General features: G+C 37.7%; 1 protein-coding gene across 1 annotated transcript in view; it reads left to right on the top strand.

Annotated features, from left to right (window-relative positions):
- The first annotated feature begins 16,666 nt into the window (after positions 1-16,666).
- The window catches only part of LOC139143975 (low-density lipoprotein receptor-related protein 2-like), a 46,009-nt gene continuing 41,470 nt past the window's right edge, over positions 16,667-21,205 (top strand). The window contains exon 1 of the mRNA XM_070714602.1: positions 16,667-16,790. The gene's annotated coding sequence lies outside the window, so the exon portion shown is untranslated. The remainder of the gene's footprint in view (positions 16,791-21,205) is intronic.

Raw genomic sequence — 21,205 nt, 5'->3', positions numbered from 1 at the left:
TTTGTATGAGATATTGACAACACACTGATATATATGATGGTGAAAAGTCTAGGAGAAAAATCTGATTAAAAATTGGTGTAAGAATTGTTAATGTATACTTAATATACTAATAAATGAATTATGCCTTTTCTCAGTTATTCATTTATCTAAGTTCAGTTGTCAGACAATTAACCGGAAGTAAATTATTTAAGGACATCAAGCAAGGCTCGATCAACATTGTCGAATCTCAAGCAATCTGAATAAAATCATACCGCTTTTCATAAAATAATGAACGATGTTGTCTCCAACTTGAAAAGTGATGGGAACTACTTAAAAGGCGTACAACCATCATTAATGTATGACCAAATTGAAACATCTTCTTCCTTACAGATATTGTTGTAGTTTGCAGTGCTGGATCAGCGTTTATCGTCATTCTTATTTTGTTGATCATCTGCTGGCGCCAAAGGTGAGTGTTGTGCTTTTGTCTGTCATTGTACTCGATTTTTCACAACTTCCTTTACCTGTGCATTGGCAACATTAATACCCGTCTGTTTGAAAAACTTGTCGTCAGAATACGACGAAGTTTTATTGGCCGACAATGCAATGATTAGCCTATTCCATCCACCACGTGCATATAGTGATGCAACGTTAACCACTTGCATGAGTTCAATGGGTTGTTGGTGAAAGGCATTTGAAAATTGCCCTTGAAATTATCCGAATATTTTGCTCAGGCGTTTAAATAAAATCCTTCATCAGTTATAAATCCAAACTCTAATGAAGGGCAAATTATTATTTCTCTTTGCATTTACAGGTTCTTATGTAAGACGTCAAATACCCAGAATACCAGGGATGTTACACTGGCATCGGGTAGGCGGAACAGAACAATGCTAGCTTCTGAGGAAGTCGAATTGTCGAACATCGAGAATAAAGTAGGTTCATCACATTCGCATGTGTCGTATACTTCTTCTGAACAAACCATTGGGCTTGCGAAACAATTTGCAACTATAAAAGCGCCTGATTCAGAGGACGAGGCCGGTGACACAACCACACGGTCCTCAAGAAAGGAAGTTAGAGGGAGCGTAAATAGATATAGGACTAGCAGCAATACCATGCGACATTTTGTTAAAAATGGTATACCCGATATCGATTTCCAGGAAGCCCGTTTTAAAGAGAATGAGATTTACGAATCAGCAGACGGTTTTAAGGTGGTAGAGTATGCAGTATTGGAGGATCAGGATGTTAGTTCCGCTGATAATATGCTGTATGAAGGTTCGACAAGTCCGGACAAACATACAGACCATCTGGACCGTGGCAAAATAAACGACGTTTGCCTGTTACCTGAAAATCAACATGTCACACATTCATCAGACGACAACTTTAAACCAGAAAGCGTGCATAGCCATGGAAATGATACATTAAGACGCCATGGTGAGTCTCTAATACCTGGCAGCCTACGTCACAGCTATGGAGAAAGAGACAAAATCCCCTTAAGCGGAGACACCGGTTCAGTTGCTAACATTGTTTATGAATCATACATCGAATCCCCTTTCCGGCACGCGCTCGGGTCGCAAAACGATCCCGAGTCAACTGACGAGTTGCAACCTGAAACTGATGAAGATGTATATTATTCAACTATTACGGACAATTGTCAATTTCAAGAGGCTACGTTTTTAGATGCGGTAACTTTACAATGAATATTTTTTCATTAACACGATCGATTTCGATTATTTAGAAATTTCAAAATGGTACGACTACGGTATACGTGTATTTTAGTTAACATCCTACTTCAGCTAATTTAGCCAAGTTGGTCAGGTCTCTGATTTAAGATGTTGCCCATTTATTATTTTCCGAGATTTACTAAGCATTATTTGTAAACTTAACAACATGTTATTTGTAATCAGAATCATGGAAAGTTACGCTAAAGAAATAAGCAGCTTATAATTATTCAAAAGTGTTTACGGTATATGCACACATGGGGAAACCATTTATACATATTTCATGTTTGTCACAATATACAGCAAACTGCGAAGAGTAATCCTTCTTGGCATCTTGAAACATACACGCTTAGTACTGGACCAGTATTAATTATAGTGTACTTACATCGTATTCTTATAATAGTTCTTATATCAATTGTTCGCTATAGGATAGAGTTCAGCATTTGCAGAAAATCATATCTATAACCACTGTACATCATCTACAGTTTTATTTTCATGTATTATCACGTACTAGCTGTGGTTAATTCATTGTATTTCTCAGAATTTCAAATCGCCGACAACAATTTATTTGTACTATATGAAGACCTTGTTCTGTAACTTTGAAAAATAAAGCCACGTTTTCAAACACTTCGAGGTGTTACAGTGTGAATTTGTAGATGACTTTTCTATGAATCATTAACAGAAAGTGTTTTCAATTAGGGAACGTATGTGGAATTTCTATCTGAAAACTGAAACTTAACTGTGCCAGTATCCATTTTACGTATTCGCCAAACATTTTGCCACAACTACTAAATTATTGTATGGTACTGTATAGTTGGTTTTATCAGATTACAAAAACAAGTTCATGCTACAAAAAACAACGAAAGTCTACAAGCTGATTGACGTCATGAAAAGTTGTTATATCGGAACATATTTTTGCCATATCAGTTTTACATTTATGCAAATGTAATAATATTTACGTACAATAAAGGAAATTAAGGCAGTTTCAATTTCCTGAATGACTGGATCATTATTGTGGTTACTTTGCGCGGAAAACATGCCAAGCGACCGGTATATCGAGAGTGCTTTGACTTTGTTCATTTGACCTTGGTCCTCGAAAAACTTTTTATTTATGTTAACTTTATTATTCGACCCACCTGTGATTTGGGACCAATTTACGGTTCCTTCCTTTTGGTTTGATGATAGACATCATCTCTTCGAAAGCAGAAGCCAGATTCGTTAATTACAGCGCCAAGCATCGTTTACTGACTCTATAAGTGTGCGATCCGGTGTGTAGTGTCATAATTGACCCCCTACGTACGGTTTGTATTTTTGTATTGGGGTATATTGTAATCTTTAATGGTGGCCTTTAGTACTGTTCAAGGCTGTTTTTAAGAGATATCGTTTATTTTGTTTTTGACCTTTCACTGCTTCGTGTGTTGTGTAAACAGCTACTAATCTGTCAATTATTAGTTTGTTTTAGGCACTTAAATCAAATTACCCCTACTTTTGGTTTCATGAATAAAGTCATTTTTCTTCTACGAGGGAAAGCCAGATTCGTTACATGGTCAATCTTTGTTCACTGATGCCATGTGTGTGCGATCCGGTGTGTGCTACTTCTTTCAACTTTCTCAGTCGCATTTATGCATGAATCAATCATTTACCTCTGTTTTTCTTGCATTCCAAGAGTTCGTATTCTCAGTCTCCGATTCATGATTACCATCAAGGGAAAGTTCTCTATACCTTATAAACTCATTTTCATTTTCGCTAGAAACAATGGTTATTAGAAAAGTTAGGGTATTCTCCACAGTAACCTCAATCAAGATATTTTATCATGAATCGGTTTATCATTAGTGAAGTGATCCCCAGCAGCTCAAATCTACGACGGAATATTGACACAATGGGCTGACTTCCAGGAGCAAGAAATAATTGGAATAGATATCAGCGATAACTTCTTACGCCGAGCTTTTTTATGCGAATTATGTCACAACGTGAAAACTCGAATAAATGAACAATTAGACGCTTACTAAAGTAGCCTTAAAAAGGTCACTGAGGCAAATTCTTTGCATAACGTAGAGGATTTGGGTTTGGCCCTTTGATTCATACACCGAATGAGAGAAGGACCTTTTCAGACGTGTTAGAATGTAGGTAGACATACAGTCTGGTGGAACGTACAGTGGTAACTAATGTAATAGCGGACGAAATGCCCTCTATACCCCTACCTTGAGGAGTATTCTGACCGGTCAATATTTCAATAATGACTAGAACTTTCCTGCTATTCTGTTTAAAGAGATTAGCACACAGAACTAGATAAAAATAATTATCCGATATATCTATGACGCATTACCAAGTTTTTTTCTTAGTGAAACGATATTAAATATTTAGACTTTTTCTAACCTATCGGGTGCTTTAATGGGTCAATGTTGTCCCTCTCCCCGTATACAATGGCATTCTGCTAGGTCATTAACTCTGTCCTGTTAAAAAAAACGATTTCGAAAGCTGTTTTTAAATAAAAGTGGCACAGGAGGCAGACCCACAAGTCCTTCAGCGGGCCCCGTCACTTGGATCCTACTATATAATATAATTGACTGCAGATAATAAATTAATTAAGTTGCTTATTCATAAAATAAATTGGAGTAATCATCCGTCTGTGAAGCTAACTTTGCAAGCAGGTATGTGTAGAGATGCTTGCTTAAATAGCTAGATTTACTACTCCCTTGAAATGCTGAAGCGTTTTGCTAAAATTTCTAGCTTCCATCTGAATAACGGAGGGGCAAGTTTTTTCTGATAAAGTAAAGGCAAGTAACTTAATATTATGCACATAGTATGTGCACTTTGTTTTTTATTGCTTCATTTGGTTCGGAACCATAAGGTCAAATCATGCAACGGGATCATTAAAGCGAAAACTTCACGAATTGCAGACAAGTGCTTGCGTTAAAGCCGATCTGAAGAAAGTCCTCAGGATTCGTAGAATTTCGACAGAATCGGTGAAAAGCTCTTTTTAAGTTGAACGTGTCCTGAAAACTGCCTATCACTTAAAAGCATATCGCGTTCAAGCAAATAAAAATTTTCTTCATTAAAATACGCAATTACCGAAAGTACAATCTATGCAAGAGCTCACAAATGTTTGAAGTTAGTGACAGCATTTGTTGTGACGAAAATTTTTATATGACATAAAAAGCGTTACTTTATCAAAATTGATAACTTTTACGTTCTGTAAAATAACATACTTTATTTTGATAAGAATTTATGATGTACAGCTAGCTGAAGGAATTTAGTTTTTGTAACATCAGTTACTAAAGGGTGTCGTTTCTGTACCTACCCTTGCCGCCTTGAATAGACTCCGGTATAAGAGACATATCAGACGGGGCTTCATTAAAACGAATGTGTCAGTCGGATAATTGATTCCGTTGGAATACTTTATTATTTAGTAGAATAGCTAACCATGTCTTCTCATATCTCCTGGCATATAGAGCTGATAATAGGTTCATTAACCTAGATGGACATAGGAATTTCAAATAACATTTCGACGAAATGCAGGGCTCGAAATTAGCGGTAGTCCGGCGTCCATAGACTACCAACTTTTCCCCGGGGGTACCAAAACCCATTAAATGGTAGGCCACACGTACTACCAAAGCCTGGGGCATAAAATTATTGTGGTAGATATGATGTTGATCGCTGTGAGATGACGGACGCCCATACAGTAAACCCAGGTGGACACAGAAAGGGTATACTATAACTTCATTAAAAGGCGACAGTGCAATCGAATTTGTTAGGAAAAACTCAATAAAATATTATCTGAAGTGATGTACTTGGATGACAGGCTCGGGAAATGATGGCCAATGCAAATTCATTTTTATAGTTATTTATTCACAATGTATCAATCACAATTAAACACAAAATTATTTAAACTGCAAAGAAAAAGCTGTCGGGCCATCCACAAATTACTCTTTCCGAAGTGTACCAGATCATCCCATGAAAAATATAGCCAAAATTGCCACGAAAGTGTTTGGAACATGACGGTACCAAGTTGCAATCCTGAAATTCATAGCTAATCCGTTTTTAGCCATGTTATGTTTACACGTGCTGAATAAAAAGTCGTTGTCAGGGCGAACATAAAACATTGCATATAAACTCTGCGTATGTGTGAATAGATCGTCAAACTTTGAGGCGTCACCGTTGTCCACTACACATGCTATACCGGTCTCCTAAGGCTATGATCTGCAGGTATTGATGTTAAATGACTAGAAAATTCACTTCCTTGATATATACAAACATTGTTAAGGGTAGCACAATGTCGATCAACTGTTTTACTGTAACATTAGCTTTCGAAGACAACAGTTTTCGCAGCAAAAACGATCATAGCTTACAGGCAGCCTCCGAACCTCAAACAACGCATTGTCACCAGTAAACTCCCTACGACCATCCGATCGCATGGAACAACACCCTGTAATGAAACCAAATGCAAACTGTGCCCTGTCATCAATACCGCCACCACTGTAGTCGGACCCCATCAGAAGACTTTCAACATCAAACGATCATATGACTGTGACTCCACCAACGTCATCTGTGCTATCACCTGTATGTCTATCCGCTGTATACATTGGCCGAACAGGACAGCCATTGCGGAAACGCATCAACAATCACAAGTTCGACATACAGAGCAACACAATATATGAACCTCTTGCTCAACACTTTTACCTAGCTGGACATTCTATCAATGATTTTCGTGTGGCCGTACTGTGAAAGATCCATATTAAAAGCACCATCCGAAGAGAGACTGAAGAACTCAATATCATACGAACTTTCGATTGTGTCAAAGAAGGACTCAATCGAGATTACAGATTTTTAACACATTACGAATAACTATGTTGGCTTTGTTTGCCCCAGTTTTTCCTACCATTGTTCTCACTCAACATACAGTGTTTTCACACCTTTGCTTAAACTCTTTGATTCACTTTGACACTTTCCTTTGGCATTGTCCATTACCCACAATGCACTTGGCCTTGTGCTTCTTTGTCGATTCTGCTATTACATCTGATGAAGGAGACTGTTGTCTTCGAAAGCCAACACTGTGCTACCCTTGAAAATATTGTATCAGCCAAGATCAACACAGCTCTATTGAAACTTTCCTGGATATAATCATGAAAAATAAATAATCTTTCATCGTCTAGATAAATAAAAATATCCTTTACAAAATATTTTTCATTCATGCATGGGCTACTAGACCTTGTCACTGGGCTACCAACTTCAGAAAATGGTATCCCAAGTGGACTACCAGGGAAACAAGTTAATTTCGAGCCCTGAAATGCTTTCTTCAAACTTATTGGTATTTGAAAATCGTGGCTGCACCTATACGTGCAACTGATACTTTATGATTAGCATGGTCTAAAAGTCTTGCGATAAAGCGGAGCAAGGTTTTTATGTTTGTTGTTTGTCCCAATGATGTTTTGGGACCAAATTAGGATCCCTTTCTTTCGGTTTGATGATAGTCATCTTCTCTCGTAACGCGAAAGTCATATTCGCTAGTTACAGAGACAATCATTGTTGATTGACTCTATATGTGTGCGATCTGTGATGTCATAATTAACTCATTCTCGACCTTGTTTTTGACGCCTTGTATTTTTGTATTGGTACATATTTCAAACTTTAATAGTGTTCGTTTCTTTAATTTCAGAGACCTTTAGTGCTGTTCAACGCTGTTTGAAGAGATATAGTTTATTTCCCTGGTTTTGACATTTTACTGGTTCGCGCGTTGTGTTAACAGCAAATGCTGTACTAATCTCTCAACGATTAGTTGTTTTCGGCACTTAATCCAATTTCGCGAACTTTTAGTTTTACTAAGAAAGTCATCTTCCTTTAACGAGGAGAAACCAGATTCGTTACATGGTCAATCATTGTTGACTGATTCCATATGTGTGCGATCTGGTATATGATGTCATAATTGATCTATCTCCGGCTGTAGTACTCGACGCTCAGTAATTTTTCTGCATCCATTTGAGATAGCCCTCGGGTCGATACATGTGCCTGCTTTCAAATGTATGATAAAGACATGTTGTGAATGGCTGTTTCGAGAAAGTTTTATTTCTTTTGTAACCTTTCGTCGGTTTGATTTATTTCTGTTTACAATAGCTGCTGTAGATGGCCTTGTAAATCAGTTTGATTAGATGAGTGTGTTGATTTAATTTATTCAATTTTTGTCGGGGAAACAGCGCCACCACCCATTGTTCGGCCAGATTTATATGGCATTGGTGCGATAAAACGACGTCAAATGAAAGTAAAATGTTCTTAGACTAGAAGAACACATGTCGGAAGATTTGATAGTAACAAATTCGTGCTTTAGGGTGTGATGCTATTTTTATTACTAATAAAGTGATTGATTCTGATACATGCAATATTCGTCGTCACGTATATCGACTCATCAACAATCACATCATAGAGTTATCACAGTATGAATCTTCAAGTCTATCCCAGTCTCTCTCTCTCTCTCTCTCTCTCTCTCTCTCTCTCTCTCTCTCTCTCTCTCTCTCTCTCAGAGTCACACACTGGTTTTATATCGGTTACAATACCACCTGTACTTGCCTATATATTCGGTCTGTATTTTCAATTTCCCCACATTTTCGACATTGTGTCTGATCCATTTTTACATATTCTGTGGGCTCGGTTACTCCTTTCAACTTTCTCCATGCATTCTCGTCTGTCTACTGTACTGATCAATCCATTTCTCTTACTCCTTTTCTGTTTCATCCTAATCTTAGTTGCATTTATCCATTAATTTTGTATTTACCTCTGCTTTCCTTGCATTTCAAGAGTTTGTCCTCTTACTATTGTAGTGGCATTTTAGGGAAAGTTCTCCACGCCACCACAGGTCCTTTATCGACACTCATCGATCGCCTAATAATTACAATGGCGGCCCAGATAAACCCCTCTTCATTTTCTCAAGTATGGTTTTTAGAAAAGTAAGGGTATTCTCCATAGTAGCCACAGGCAAGATATTTTATCATTAATCGGTTTATCATTACTGAAGTGATCCCCAGAGCTCTAATTTATGAAAGAATGATGACACCATGAGCTCACTTTTAAATTTTAGTGTCTCTTTATATCAAGTAAAACGATAACTGAATTATTGCCTATCCTAAGAGCAAGTAACCATGGGAATAGATGTATGTGATTACTACTTAACGAGTTATTTTATTCGAACATGTCACACCATAAACACGTTAATAAATGAACAATATAACGCTTACGAAAAGTAGCCGCCCTAACAAAGTCACTGAGGCACAGTGACTTTGGCCGTTTGATTCATGAAACCGTATGCGAAACTAGTGGAACTATAATAGGGGTAGCTAATAATAATGGGTTCTTGAGTACTTGCGCTCGAAGTGCTTTACAATTACGGGTTCTTGAGTACTTGTGCTCAAGGCGCTTTAAAATAATTATAACCCCTGGTCACTGGACCTAATTTGGTACCCTGAGGAGCAAACAATAGCTCAGCGCAGCAAAGGAAAACGCACACACATTACAACCACTATCTTACCGGGTGCCCATCACTGGTTGAGAGAAGCAATGAGGAATAAAGTGTCCTGCTCAAGGAAATGACACTGTGACGGGGCTCATGTGATCGGGCCAATGACGCAACCTCTAATAGCAAATGTAATAGCGGACCAAATACCCTTTATCTCCCTTGCCTAGAGGAGAGTTCTGTCTGGTCAATATTTTAATAATGATCACAGCCTCGCTGCTATTCCGTTAAACGAGGTTGGCACGCAGAACTTGGTCGAACTACTTATCCGAGATATCAATGCCGCAGTACCATTTTACTTTTCTCCAAGTGAAATTATATTAAGTATATACACTTTTTCTTACCTATAGAATGCTATAACGGGTCAAGGTTGTTCCTCTCCCCGTAGTCATTCAACTCTATCCTGTTGAAATCAGCGATTTCGAAAGCTATCATTAAATAAAGTCAGCACACGAGCCAGAACAACAAGTCCTTAGTAGGCCCCGTCTCTTGGATCCTAATATAATGTGATTGACTGCAGATAATAATTTAATTAAGTTGCCTATTCATAAAATAAATTGGAGTAATAATCATGCTGTGAAACTAACTTTGCAAGCAAAAAAGTGCAGAAATATTTGCATAAATAGCTAGACTCGAGACTCCCTTAAGATGCTGAAGCGTTTTGCTAAATTTCTAGATTCTATCTATGTAAGGGAGGCGCAAGTTTTTTTTTAAGGTAAAGGCACATAGTCTAATTTAGGCACAATGTATGTACATTTTGCTTTTCATTGCTGCATTTGATTCGGAACCTTAAGGTCAAATCATTCGACAAGATTATTAACGCGAAAATTTGACGAACTGCAGACAAGTGCTTGCGCTAAAGCCGATCTACACAAAATTCTTAGACTTCCCAGATTTTTTTACAGAATTCGTCAAAAGCTCTTTTCGAGTTACGAGGGTCCTGAAAACTGCCTATCACTTAAAAGCATTTCGCGCTCAAGCAATCAAAAATATCCTTCATTCAAGAACGCAATTACCAAAAGTGCAATCTTTGAAAGAGCTCACAAATGTTTGAAGTTAGTGACAGTAGGGATTGTTGTGACGAACAGTTTTATATGACCTCAAAACGCATTACTTTATCAAAATTGATAACTTTAAGGTTCTGTAAAATAACGTACTTTATTTTGATAAAGATTTACGTTGTACAGATATGTTAAGTAATTTAGATTTTGTAACATCAGTTGGTAAAAGCTGTCCTTTCTAAGCCTACCTTGGCCGCCCTATGTAGACTGCGGTATAAGAGACATATCAGACGGGGCTTCATTAAAACGAATTAGTCAGTCAGATAATTGATTCCGTTAGAATACTTTATTATTTAGTAGAATAGCTAACCATGTCTCTTCATATCTCCTGGCACATAGCGCTGATAATAGGTTCATTAACCTAGCACGACATAGGAATTCAAACAACATTTCGGCGAAATGCTTTCTTCAACCTTATTGGTGGCTGCAAAAATACATGCAACTAATAAATTTAGATCAGCATAGTCTAAAAGTCTCGTGATAGAGCTGAGCTAGGTTTTTTATGTTTGGTTTTATTCCCAACGATGTTTTGGTACCAAATTAAGGTCCCATCCTTTTGGTTCGATGATAGTCATCTTCTCTCGGAAAGGAGAAGACAGATTTGTTATTTACAGAGCCAATCATTGTTGACTGACTCTACATGTGTGCGATCCTGCGTTTGGTGTCATAATTGATCCCTTATCAGTCTTGTCCTGGACGCTTTGTATAGGACATATATCAAGCTTTACTACTGCTCGTTTCCTCAAATTTTAGTGACCGTTAGTGCTTTTCAAGGTTGTTTCAAGAGTTGTTTCCTTATTTTGATCATGGTTGGCGTATTGTGTTAACAGTAAAGTTGTACTAATCTGTCAATGATTAGTTTGTTTTGACACTTAAATCAAATTAGCCCAACTTTTGGTTTCATTAGGAAAGTCATCTTTCTTCAACGAGAAAAGCCAGATTCGTTAAGTTGTCAATCTTTGTTGACTGATGCCAAATGTGTGCGACATGGTGTTATGTCATAACTGATCTATCCCCGACTACAGCTCTTTGACCCCTAGTAATTTCTTTCTGCATAGAGATAGCTTTCGCGTCAATACCTGTGCCTGCTTTCAAATGTATTGTAAAAACATATAGTGAAAGGCTGTTTAATGAAACAAAACGTTTCTTTCTATTTTACCTTTTGCCTGTTTCTTTTTTCTGTTAACATTAGTTGCTGTAAATCAGTTGATTAGATCAGGGTATTGCTTTATTTCATTCAATTTTTGTAGGGAAAAACAGCGCCCCCATCCTTTGTTTGGCCATATTTACTATTAATTGATGCGATGAAACGACATAAAATGTGTTTAGAACGTTCTAACCAGTTGGTAGATTTGATGGTATCGAAGTCATGCCTTTAGGGTGTGATGCCAATTTTATCACTAATAAAGTGATTGATTCTGATGCATGCAATATTATTCGTCACGTATCAGCTCGCTAACAATCACATCATAGAGATATACTGCCAGTCTACCCCGTTCTCTCTCTCTCTCTCTCTCTCTCTCTCTCTCTCTCTCTCTCTCTCTCTCTCTCTCTCTCTCTCTCTCTCTCTCTCTCTCTCTCTCTCTCTCTCTCTCTCTCTCTCTTGTGCTCTGGTTTCATATCGTACTCAATATCACTGCACTTTGTCTATGTACTTTTTTGGTATGTTTAGTTTCCCTTCATGAATATTAATTTTCGACATTTTTGTCAATACTGTAGGCTACTTCTTTCAACTTTCTCCATGCATTCCTGTCTGTCTACCGTCTCTTAGTCCTTTTCTGTTCCATCCAGTTCTTGGTCGCATTTATGTATCAATCTTTTATTCACCTCTGCACTTCTTGCATTTTAAGAGTTCGTATTCCCAAGCTCCAATTCATAATTATCAGCTATTACCTATTGCTGTGATATTAAAGGGAAAATTCTCTATACCTACATTGGTCTATTACTTATACTCTTCTATCGCCTAATGCTTACACTACTGGCCCTGATAAAACCCTCTACATTTTCGCGAGAAACTATGTTTGTTAAAAAAGTTACGATATTCTCCATAGTAGCCACAGGCAAGATATTTTATCATTATTCAGTGTATCATTACTGAAGTGATCCACAGAGTTCTAATTTACGAAAGAATGTTAAGACCATGGGCATACTTCTAAATTGTAGTGTCTCTTTATATCAAGTAAAGCGATAACTGAATTATTAACTGAATTAACTGAATTATTACCTATCCTAGGAGCAAGTTACATTGGGAATAAATGTATTTGTCACTACATAAACACGTGAATAAATGAAAATATGACGCTTACGAAAGTAGCCGCCCTAACAAAGTAACTGAGGCACAGTGACTTTGGCCGTTTGATTCATGAAACCGTATGCGTAACTAGTGGAACTATGACAGAGGTAGCTAATAATAACGGGTTCTTGAGTACTTGTACTCAAGGCGCTTTAAAATAATTATAACCCCTGGTCACTGGACCTAATTTGTAACCCTGAGGAGCCAACAGCAGCGCAGCGCAGCAGAGGAAAACGCAAACAAATTACAACCACTATCCTGCTGGGTGCCCACCACATGGTTGAGAGAAGCAATGAGGAATAAAGTGTCTTGCTCAAGTATATAACACCGTGACGGGGCTCATGTGATCGGGCCAATGACGCAACCTCTAATAGCAAATGTAATAGCGGACCAAATACCCTTTATCTCCCTTGCCTAGAGGAGAGTTCTGTCTGGTCAATATTTCACTAATGATCACAGCCTTGCTGCTATTAAGTTAAACTAGATTGGCACACACAACCTGGTCGAACTACTTATCCGAGATAAAAATGCCGCAGTACCATTTTACTTTTATCTAAGGAAACGATATTAAGTTTTTCTAAACTATAGAATACTATAATGGGTCAAGGTTGTTCCTCTCCCCATAGTCATTCAACTCTATCCTGTTGAAAATACGGATTTCGAAAGCTATCATTAAATAAAGTTAGCACACAAGCCAGAAATACAAGTCCCTAAGTGGGACCCGTCTCTTGGGTCCTAATATAATGTCATTGACTGCAGATAATTAATTAATTAAGTTACCTATTCATAAAATAAATTGGATTAATCATCATTCTGTGGAGCTTACTTTGCAAGAAGGTAAGTGTAGAGATGATTGCACAAATAGCTATTGCCATAACTTCCATAAAATGCCAGTGTTTTTGTTTAAGTTACGTTATTCACTCTATACCATCCAGTGACTGTCTAGACTAAATAGAGGGACAATCATGTGTTTCTGAAAGGCACATCATCTAAAGTAATTGCGTCATTTGATTCAACGAAGTGGAAGTGGAAATGAGTTTCAAAACGCGAAAATTTCATGAAATAAAGCAGACAAGTACTTGCGTTGAAGTCGATTTACAAAGAGTCCTCAGAATCTGCAAGATTATATTTTTACAGAATCGGTGAACAGCTCTTTTCAACGTGTCCTGAAAAATGCCTACTCCGTAAAAGCATTTTGCGTTCACGCAAAGAAAATTTCCTCCATTACATTTTACAGTTACACTATTCGCAAATACACCGAAGGTACAATCTACCTCAAAGCGTTACTTCATCAAAATTGACCATTTTTAGGTTCTTTAAACTCAAACACTTTAGTTTTGTAATGATTTATGTTGTGGAGATATGTGAACATCGAGGAATTTAGACTTTAACGTCAGCTACTAAACGGTGTGATTACAAACCTACTGTACCGTGGCCTCCCAATGTCGACTCCAGAATATGGGAGACAACACAGGAAACTTCATAAAAACGCGTGTGTCGGACGGATAATTAATTTAGTTGGTATACTTCATTATTTAGTGGAATAGCTAACCATGTATCTTCATATCTCCAGCCACTTAGCGCTGATAATCGCTTCACTAACCTCGACACAGGAATTTTAGACAATATTCCGACGAAATGCCTTCTTCGACTTTACAAGTATTTGAAATTGTGGCTGCAAAGATACGTGCAACTGATTGATTTAGATCAGCATTGTCTGAAAGTCTCGTGATAAGGCGGAGCAAGCCACGTTGAAATCTTTGCTCGTATTTCGGGCTTTGTAATTGTATATATATGCCGTTAAAATTGACATTTTAATTCTTTAGACCAGGAAGTACAAACAATAGCTGCCTTAATTTAACACCGCGGGTTTTTGAGGTTCACAATCGGTAATAGAAGCCTATGTGTAACAAACAACCATTTGGTTTTCATGTTATGGAAGATCTGGCCTTTCTGTATAAATTATTCGTAGCCATCAATGAGAAGATTTAATCGCTGAGCCAGGGGTAATTGTCAATGATGTTTGAAAGACACATACATATGCATTAGTGGCTGCTCAGTGGAAGAGATCATTACTGTCGGGAACATGAATAACTTATGTTTGCATTCACTTAACTGACACACCGAATGAACAGCTCCCTAATATCGTGACGTCACATGAGAATTTCCCAGACCAGTCATAAAAGCACATAAACGCTATCAATTTTGCCTCTTTTTAATAAAACCTTGCATGGGACGCCGATGTACAAAAATCGCATGCTTTTTAAGCATTCATGAGCCTTACTAAATAATGAAGAAAAGGCGGGTGAGAGGCGAGAAAATTTAGTATGAAAATATCTTGATGCATTAAAGTCAAATTAATTTTGTCAAGATATGCTCACGTGCAGCTATGTATAATTCACCAACCCCTCCTCCTCTGCGACTCAGTCGCAATCCGTTTAGAGGATTTTAACTTTAAAGCGATATAAAAAACTAGTGATGTTAAATTAAATAGTTCATTCTTAATAATCATAAGGACATGTTCCTTTTATCACAAGTATCAAAGGGAAGCTTAGCCTTTGAATTTGTCATCTCAACATAGTGTGCCCTTCGCAGCCTAAGATACAATGAAGAAATGATGACTGATCTTAAGACTACTGCTGGCGAATCAGATCGGAGAGTCTAAAACGTCTGGTCCAATGGCCAGTGCTGATAAGAATAAGTTGTGTCACACAGTAACAATGTAATCATCTAGGGAATAAATTTCTTGAAATTATAAATTTAATAATTAAACGTATACGTTGTCAATAACATGAAAGCTCTGTTCACAAAAAAGTCCATAAAAATCAACAATATGGTAGACGTAGAGCAAATTCATCAAGAAAAAATTGAATATATGATATTAAACGACATCCACCTCCACTAAAATAATGTTGTATTGGTAGTTTATTGAATGACTTTTTATTAATTCATAAAGGAAGCTTTAAGGTCGGAATCGATATTTTGTAAGAGCTACGTCAATTTTAGTTCATTGGTTTTTTAGACTGTGAAAATTACATCAGAATGAACGAACGCTAGAGTTTCTGATTAGTAATTATGACCTGCATATAATTACAGTTTGCATACAATTACGTCATGTTGTTTGTGACTGTCTCTTTGTTAGAATTATGATAAACTTTTAAATGAGCATCGAAAAACGATAAGCAATACTGACTAATTCTGTTTTACAATAATGTGACGTACCATGATCGTACAATGATTTCCAGGCAACTAATAGAGGCCTACCCACATATCTTTAAAATGAAACAGTTGCAATGAAAGTGTATTTGCGCCAATAATTATATAATATGCAAAGATAGAATTGGCCCAAATGACGTTTGCAATAAAGTTGTAGCAGGTTTTGTAACAGTGCCGAAGGGTCGCGCGCTCTCTCTGCCTGTGTTCGCATCTTAGATTCCATCATGACGTGTCCGCGGCGGACAACAGATAGCTTTAGAGATGGTCACTGGTTACAAAAGATATGCCGTCAATAATATAGAAACCCATTCCATGAAAAAGTCCATCAAAAATCAAACTTAGGGCGATTTCGGTTTAGAATGAATGAAACGTATATTAAATCAGGAACAGCATAGAGATCGACACTTAAGAATACCAGTGCTTTCTATGGGAGTCCATTAAATCACACAGGAAGCTTTTAGGGGATGAATAAAAATGTAGCAAAGCCTGCATGAGTTTTCTACTGTGAAAATGACATCAATATATATACATGCAATAGGGTTTCTTATTCGTAATTGTTATTTGCATATGATCACAAAGACATGACGTGGCATTGCTTGGTTACAGTTTGCATGATACGTCGAGATTGTTTTTGTCCCAATATGAGTTACAATTATGATAAGTTAAACATCGAAATGATATCAACTGTCATTTTAGTCAATGGTAATTTGACGTCCGATGATCCGACACCATTTCCGAGCAATCATTAACGGCCTACCCACTCATCCCTTGAATAAAACAGTTACATTGTTTGAATCTCAACTAATCATTATGCAAAAATATGAATTAGCCCCATGACGTTTGTAATGAAGTGATGGTATATTTTGTGACCATGCCAGGGGGTCTCACAGCTTACCGCGGATCGTGTTCTATCTCAGCCTGCACTTTCATCTTATTTTCAATCATGACATATCCGACGGCGGGCGACTGAAAAGCGTTGGCGATGAATTGTGCTTAGAGGCCATCATCTCTGAGAGGAAAGCCAGGTACGTAAGCCGCAGGCGGACCTTAGCTATGTATTAGCCTAATATTTGCATATTGAAGAATTTATTTCCCCGAACCGGAATTTTTCAAAGCGAGACTTTTTAACTTTCCCGTGCATTCGATTTTGCCAGCAAGAGAGAGCCAATAAATATGTTTCGTCACTTGAAACATACTAGGTGTTAATGAAATCTGTGTTACATACGTCATTGTGAAAATTAAGCTGGTATAGCGTTTGGTAATTAACCAAATGGATCGTAGTGACAGTGTTGTCGTAATATGCTAAGTAACCGTAACTAGAATTACTTAGGTACAAAGTACACATAGTTCTAAATGAAAGTAAGTGTTATATTGAAGCATTACAGAAAACTCGTGTGGTTTTCTCAATTTTTAGAAAGCCCCCTGATGGTATATGCATTGTGACTAGATATCACCATAGAATCAGCCGGTATTTTACGCCATATATTTTCTGATACTCGCAGTCTATCAAAATCATCATATTTTCAAGAAGCCAGGAGTGAATTCTGTAAAAGGGAAATTTATTTTCTACTCATTGTCCATATTACTCTGGGCGTGTCTTTTTAACCTTCGTAGAGTTGTTCATTTCCGAACAAAAGGCAAACACACATACTTTAATGATTTACGACATTATTAAACTTAAATTAATACATTTAATATGCAGAGGTGAAAGGTATGTGCTGCTTCTAATATGTTAAAAAGGCAGAGAAAATGTTTTGAAGTGACTGAAAAGTAAACAAATTCCTGTAAGAACAGTTTTGTACCTGTTACGTGCAGAGAAAACGAACAAAAGGGTGAACTCAGCAGTTAACGTTTAAACAAAATTTATTACGAAAATAAAACTAATTGCTAAGTCAGGGATAGAGTACAAGCTTTAAAAGTGTACAGACTACTTATCTCAGCTGGGACGGCAAAGCTCCAGTCTCAGAGTTGTAACAGTCAGTTGGATGAATGAACAGTCCTTGCAGGCTTGAAGCTGCACAAAGTCCACAGTATAAATCCAGCGTTGGCAGTGAAGGTCTTGAAAAGTCTTGAGAATGACTACTGCTGGAGTTTAGTAACACACAAGAGACACGATCCCAAAAGTCTGACTGGAAGCTGAGCGCGTCCCTTTTATAAAGGCATATAAGAACAATCTAGAACTTTTATTGACATGCTAATTACTGTTCTAAAATTATCTCCCTTACACAACTAATCAACTTTCCAGAACATTCCAAACATGACTAATTGAATTCAGGTTGTGAGGTCATCAAGGGCAGTGACCTTGAGAATGTTCTAGACTAATTGAACTCAGGTCATGATGAGTGTGGGGTAAATGACCTACATAACACACCCCCTCTTCAAAAAAGAAAATTTTTCAAAGAAAAATCTTTCTTTTACAAATGTAATCTTGAAAAGGATTGAAGTACTCAAATTTTGTTTTACTCTAAAGTAAAATTTCTTGAAAGTGAACAACAATAAACTCTAAATACGAGAGAGACAGTCTGCAATTAAATTGTCTCTGCCTTTGATATGTCTAATGTCAAGATTAAACTCCTGTAACATTAAACTCCATCTAAGCAATCTCTGATTTTTGCCTTTAAATTTCTGTAGAAATACAAGAGGGTTGTGATCAATATAAACCACTATTGGCTGATTTGAAGAAGTAACATAAACTTCAAAATGCTGTAAAGCTAATATCAAAGATAAACACTCTTTTTCAATTGTAGAGTAGTTTCTCTGGGATTTGTTAAATTTGCGTGAAAAATAGCAAACAGGATGATCTATACCATGACTATCCTCTTGCAATAAAACAGCACCAGCAGCCGTATCACTAGCATCTACAGCTAATTTGAATGGCAAAGTGAAATCTGGTGCAGACAACACTGGGGCACTTTGCAGTATGGCTTTAAGTGTATGAAATGCCTGTTGGCATTGCTCTGACCAAACAAACTTTACTTTCTTTTTAAGTAAGTTAGTCAAAGGCTCAGTAATTGTGGAGAAATTTGGACAGAATTTTCTGTAGTAACCAGCCATACCGAGAAAGCGCATCAGTTGTCGTTTGCAGTTTGGTATGGGAAAACTTGAAATGGCACTGATTTTGGCATCAACAGGTTTTACCTCACCCTGTCCTACAGTATGTCCGAGGTAAGTTACCCTTGCCCAACCAAACTCAGATTTGGCAAGGTTGACAGTCAACATTGCTTTGCTCAGTCTCTCAAAGAACTTCCGCATGAGCTTGATGTGTTCCTCCCAGGTGTCACTATACAGGACGACGTCGTCAACATAGGCTGACACACCCGTCTAGCCCGGATATGACGTCGTTGATCATCCGTTGGAACGTTGCCGGAGAGTTCTTCATTCCGAATGGCATCACCTTGTACTGGAACAATCCGTCTGGTGTAACAAAGGCGGATATTTCACGAGCACGATCCGTCAGAGGGACTTGCCAAAATCCCTTCAGTAGGTCAAATTTTGTCACATACTTGGCTTTTCCCACTCGGTCGATGCAGTCATCAATCCTCGGGATTGGGAAAGTGTCTGTCTTTGTTAAAGTGTTGACCTTCCTAAAGTCCGTGCACATACGATAACTGTGATCTGATTTGGGAACAAGTATGCACGGCGAACTCCAGTTACTTTTACTGGGTTCAATAAAGTCATTGTCCAGCAGGTATTTGACTTCTTCCTGGAGATATTTTGCTTTTGTTGGATTCAGTCTGTATGGATGTTGTTTTACAGGCTTACTGTCCCCAACATCAACGTCGTGATAGATGACGTTTGTCCTCGTTGGAACATCTTGAAACAGGTGTTTATATTCGTGGAGCAGTTCTTTCACCTGTTGTTGTTGTTCTGGCTGGAGGTGTGCCAACTTTGTAGACTCCAGCTTCTCCAGGATTTCTGAGTTCTGAAGCTTGACCGAGCCCAGCTTTGCGTTTAGAGTATTTTCACTCAAGTCAGTTTCAGTATCACTATCTTCATAATGGTTTGAACTGACTGCACTGACAGGCTGAGTTATAGTAGGATTATCCCTATCCAAATATGGCTTAAGCATATTTATGTGACATAGCTGTTTTTGTTTTCGCCTGTCAGTGTTATTATGATGTAATTTAAATCACTCAATTTCTTATCAATTAGGTATGGCCCAAAGTAACGAGCATGGAGTGGTTTGCCAGGAATTGGAAGTAGAACAAGAACTTTTTGACCTGGTTCAAACTTCCGTTTTGAGGTGCTTTTATCATATTTGGTTTTCATTGACTGCTGAGATGACTCAAGATTTTCTCTGGCTAATTCACATGCTTTAGAGAGTTTTGTACGCAAATCTGACACATATTGCAAAATATTCAGACAATCATCATCGTCTGATAAGAATTTCTCTTTAACGAGCTTAAGTGGGCCACGGACTGTATGTCCAAATACAAGCTCAAATGGGCTAAAACCAAGAGACTCCTGAATTGACTCTCTAACAGCAAAGAGCAAAAAATGAATTCCTTCATCCCACTGCTTCTCTGTGTCAAAACAGTAGGTCCTAATCATGTTTTTCAAAGTTTGATGAAATCGCTCAAGAGCACCCTGACTTTCTGGATGATAGGCGGATGACCTGTACTGTTTAATGCCTAGCTGATCCATTACTTGTTGAAAAATTCCAGACATAAAGTTGGAGCCTTGATCGGACTGGACACATTTAGGGAGGCCAAACAAAGTGAAAATTTGACTAAAGCTTTCACTATAGTCTTTGTCTTTATATTTCTCAGTGGTATGGCTTCTGGGAACCGAGTTGATGTACACATTATTGTCAACATGTACTCATTTCCTGATCTTGTTTTGGTAGGGGCCCAACACAGTCTATTAGTATCCTACTAAATGGTTCTTGAAATGCAGGAATTGGCTGTAAAGGGGCCTTTGGAATGGTCTGATTCGGCTTTCCTACCATTTGACATGTGTGACAAGTTTTACAGAAATGTGCTACATCCTGCCTGAGATTAGGCCAATAAAAGTGACTGAGAATTTTATGATAAGTTTTCCTGACTCCTAAGTGACCAGCCCAGGGAGTTTCATGGGCCAGGCGCAATATTTCAGCACGGTAGGGCTTTGGAACCACAATTTGATGTTTTATAGCCCAATCGTCATCAACCAAAACATCTGGAGGTCTCCATTTACGCATGAGAATACCAGACTTTGTATAATAGGAAACAGAGCTATCTGAAGTTTTACCTTCATCATCTACCCTGTCAAACAAACACAAAATATCTGGGTCTTTGTGTTGTTCTGCAATGAGATTTGATCTAGAAAATGTCTGACTTTGGTCAGCAGAAGTTTTACTGGAAGTTTCAAATCCACGAGGGATAACGGAATGATCCGTGTCAAACACCTGACTGAGAAAGGTGTCATTTAAGTCAACATCTGTGACATTATTTTTGAGAGT

This window comes from Ptychodera flava, chromosome 11 (assembly GCF_041260155.1).
Source record: "Ptychodera flava strain L36383 chromosome 11, AS_Pfla_20210202, whole genome shotgun sequence".
Taxonomy (NCBI): domain Eukaryota; kingdom Metazoa; phylum Hemichordata; class Enteropneusta; family Ptychoderidae; genus Ptychodera; species Ptychodera flava.
Note: the sequence above shows the minus strand (reverse complement) of the source record. Positions and strands in the feature narration are given on the sequence as shown.